Raw genomic sequence first — 4,083 nt, forward strand, 5'->3', positions numbered from 1 at the left:
ATTTTTTTTTTTTTTTTTTTTTTTTTTTTTTTTTTTTTTTTTTTTAATGGGATGGTATACTGCCAAAATTATTATGTATTCTGCAAACTCTCAATTGTAATTGGAAATAAATTACTCCTCTCAGAATTGAGATTAAGCACAGAACATAATAATTTCAGTAAGTACTTGTGTTTTTTTTTTTTTTTTCCTAAGAAGGAAGAATAGATTGGTCAGATTGCATGGACAGTTTCTCTCTTAACAAACTCAACTGAAAGACCAAATTCCATCCTATCTCCTCTTGATTGAGAATATCAAAGTTAACCTTTTTTACTTTCATTATCCTATAGGAAGGAAAGTAATATAATCAGGTGATTTTTTTCCCCCAAGTTGACTGAGCTTTTTTTTACTGAAAGTTGGTAGGTTTGAATAGCCAAGTAAGATTTTATAGCTAGTGTAAAAAAATGTCTTCCAATGAAAATATGTTGAATAAAATTTAAAATCTGACCTGAGACAGAGGACCTGCCTTTATCCACATCAAACAAACAAAGTGTATTCTGCACAAGAGCATTGTCTAGTGCGAGTGTACATCTGAAACATGACAAAAGCAGAGAGGATATTAGTTGACATTATTACTGAGTAAGACACACATGAAAAAATATCTAGGGATCTAAACAATTTTTTTAATGAGTTACACTGGTTTTTTTATTTCATAGCAATTAAATATCTGCTAAGTTGGAATTCATGCATACTTACTTATGTGTAGATGTATATCTCTTAATCTACATAACATCACCTTTCTAATTTCTTTTAGCTGAGTAGTGTGAGTAGTTATTTTTTAAACATTGATCATGGTTAACGGTTAACATACATTACATTTGATTTTCTATTTAGGATACTTCATGATAACTTTGTCCTTGGTTACTACACTCACTGTCTACATGAATTCCAAACCATGTTCTGCAGTTTCTTTCAGATGAAACTAATGGGCATATTTCCTAGTTATGAAAAACCTACTAAAAGACTACTAATTACTTTCAAAAATAGTGATCGGCAAGACTCGAAGATGATCATGGCAGAAGCAAATTCCTCATTATTGATGATTGACTAAACAGTTCAAAAATATATGATCAGAACTGCAGTTTCTTTCAGATGAAACTAATGGGCATATTTCCTAGTTATGAAAAACCTACTAAAAGACTACTAATTTCTTTCAAAAATAATGATCGGCAAGACTCGAAGATGATCATGGCAGAAGCAAATTCCTCATTATTGATGATTGACTAAACAGTTCAAAAATATATGATCAGAGAATAGAAGCTCTGATATTTTGATTTGACTGTAAAGTACAGATATTTTACTTTTCGTAATGATGTACTTTGGTCTGGTATATCTGCCAAATGGACCAAAATTTTAGGTGAAAGTTATGTACACAAACAAGTTCAGTAGAACTTCAGCAAACAAGGATCCAATAAACAATGCAAAATACTGGCAGATTTTGGAAATTTTCAGTACTTGGAACATAACCAAGGCCTGTGATGTGTTGAGGAGGTATTGGTTTCGGTTGGAAAAGTAAGTTTGGATGGCATAAAAGGTCCTAAAAGGCCGTAAAACATTTCAAAAATTACCTTTGTCAATGTTCGATTCCAAGCAGTTTTTTGCTCTCCAAATAATAATGGGTAATCCACACAAGGCACTCACAACACTTACACTATGGTAAAAGCACTTCGAAATCACTAAAATTAACTTTTAAAAGGCCAAAAACCCGAAATTTACAACCGAAAATGTCGAAAAAAAGGTCCTAATCTGGTTCAAAATTTAGAACCTTGGCGGTTAACTTTTTTTGATTCGGGATGGTAAACAAACGCGAAAAAATAAAAATAAACAAAAGATCTACTCATTGTATTTAACGTCATGAAGAGTAGTCCATCGCATGTAGGGTGTTGGGTGTAGCATATTTTATTTTATGTGTTAGGTACTTAGGTAGGTAGGTACCTTCCCATATTTAAAACCATTTCGATAGGTATTACGTGTATGTATGTGATACTGTCTTCTTTATTATTATTACAGATATATTATTTGTTAAGGGGTTGATCTCAATTAAGTTTTCATCCCGGTTCTCGAAATACAATAGGTACCTAGTTTAGCGAACTGAAGAACTCACTTAGGTATGAAAAAAAAAAAAAAAAAAAAAAAAAAAAAACAATATTATTTCCCACAGAATATTAATGAACTGCGGTAGAAAACACTTTCTGCGAGGAAAAATATGGTGGAAAAATTAAGCTTTTATAAATTAATGTAAAATGTAAATAAGTCCTGACCTTTTTTCAAAATTCAATTGTCCTCCATAGGCTGACAGTGGGTTGTTTATAAATATAGTCTCAAAATTGAAGAGTAAAGGAGGACAGGATAGCAAAAAGTCAGCTGTTCCGAGAATAGTACAGATATTTTACTTTTTGTAATTATGTACTTTGGTCTGGTATATCTGCCAAATGGACCAAAATTTTAGGTGAAAGTTATGTACACAAACAAGTTCAGTAGAACTTCAGCAATTTTGTTTATTTTTATTTTTTCGCGTTTGTTTACCATCCCGAATCAAAAAAAGTTAACCGCCAAGGTTCTAAATTTTGAACCAGATTAGGACCTTTTTTTCGACATTTTCGGTTGTAAATTTCGGGTTTTTGGCCTTTTAAAAGTTAATTTTAGTGATTTCGAAGTGCTTTTACCATAGTGTAAATGTTGTGAGTGCCTTGTTTGGATTACCCATTATTATTTGGAGAGCAAAAAACTGCTTGGAATCGAACTTTGACAAAGGTAATTTTTGAAATGTTTTACGGCCTTTTAGGACCTTTTATGCCATCCAAACTTACTTTTCCAACCGAAACCAATACCTCCTCAACACATCACAGGCCTTGGTTATGTTCCAAGTACTGAAAATTTCCAAAATCTGCCAGTATTTTGCATTGTTTATTGGATCCTTGTTTGCTGAAGTTCTACTGAACTTGTTTGTGTACATAACTTTCACCTAAAATTTTGGTCCATTTGGCAGATATACCAGACCAAAGTACATAATTACAAAAAGTAAAATATCTGTACTATACAGTCAAATCAAAATATCAGAGCTTCTATTCTCTGATCATATATTTTTGAACTGTTTAGTCAATCATCAATAATGAGGAATTTGCTTCTGCCATGATCATCTTCGAGTCTTGCCGATCATTATTTTTGAAAGAAATTAGTAGTCTTTTAGTAGGTTTTTCATAACTAGGAAATATGCCCATTAGTTTCATCTGAAAGAAACTGCAGTACATGGTTTGGAATTCATGTAGACAGTGAGTGTAGTAACCAAGGACAAAGTTATCATGAAGTATCCTAAATAGAAAATCAAATGTAATGTATGTTAACCGTTAACCATGATCAATGTTTAAAAAATAACTACTCACACTACTCAGCTAAAAGAAATTAGAAAGGTGATGTTATGTAGATTAAGAGATATACATCTACACATAAGTAAGTATGCATGAATTCCAACTTAGCAGATATTTAATTGCTATGAAATAAAAAAACCAGTGTAACTCATTAAAAAAATTGTTTAGATCCCTAGATATTTTTTCATGTGTGTCTTACTCAGTAATAATGTCAACTAATATCCTCTCTGCTTTTGTCATGTTTCAGATGTACACTCGCACTAGACAATGCTCTTGTGCAGAATACACTTTGTTTGTTTGATGTGGATAAAGGCAGGTCCTCTGTCTCAGGTCAGATTTTAAATTTTATTCAACATATTTTCATTGGAAGACATTTTTTTACACTAGCTATAAAATCTTACTTGGCTATTCAAACCTACCAACTTTCAGTAAAAAAAAGCTCAGTCAACTTGGGGGAAAAAAATCACCTGATTATATTACTTTCCTTCCTATAGGATAATGAAAGTAAAAAAGGTTAACTTTGATATTCTCAATCAAGAGGAGATAGGATGGAATTTGGTCTTTCAGTTGAGTTTGTTAAGAGAGAAACTGTCCATGCAATCTGACCAATCTATTCTTCCTGCTTGAGAAAAAAAAAACACAAGTACTGAAATTATTATGTTCTGTGCTTAATCTCAAT

General features: G+C 31.8%; 2 long non-coding RNA genes across 2 annotated transcripts; one reads left to right on the plus strand and one right to left on the minus strand.

Moving 5' to 3' along the window:
• Positions 1–158: 158 nt before the first annotated feature.
• On the minus strand, positions 159–1,814 carry LOC113473116. The gene is made up of 2 exons (XR_003395181.1): positions 1,605–1,814; positions 159–567 (listed from the first exon to the last, which is right to left on the minus strand). It is a non-coding gene; the product is annotated as an uncharacterized LOC113473116 (long non-coding RNA).
• Positions 1,815–2,592: 778 nt separating this feature from the next.
• On the plus strand, positions 2,593–3,867 carry LOC113473100. The gene is made up of 2 exons (XR_003395174.1): positions 2,593–2,790; positions 3,652–3,867. It is a non-coding gene; the product is annotated as an uncharacterized LOC113473100 (long non-coding RNA).
• Positions 3,868–4,083: the final 216 nt, after the last annotated feature.

The sequence above is a fragment of the Diaphorina citri genome, unplaced genomic scaffold (genome assembly GCF_000475195.1).
Source record: "Diaphorina citri unplaced genomic scaffold, Diaci psyllid genome assembly version 1.1 scaffold82, whole genome shotgun sequence".
Classification (NCBI taxonomy): domain Eukaryota; kingdom Metazoa; phylum Arthropoda; class Insecta; order Hemiptera; family Psyllidae; genus Diaphorina; species Diaphorina citri.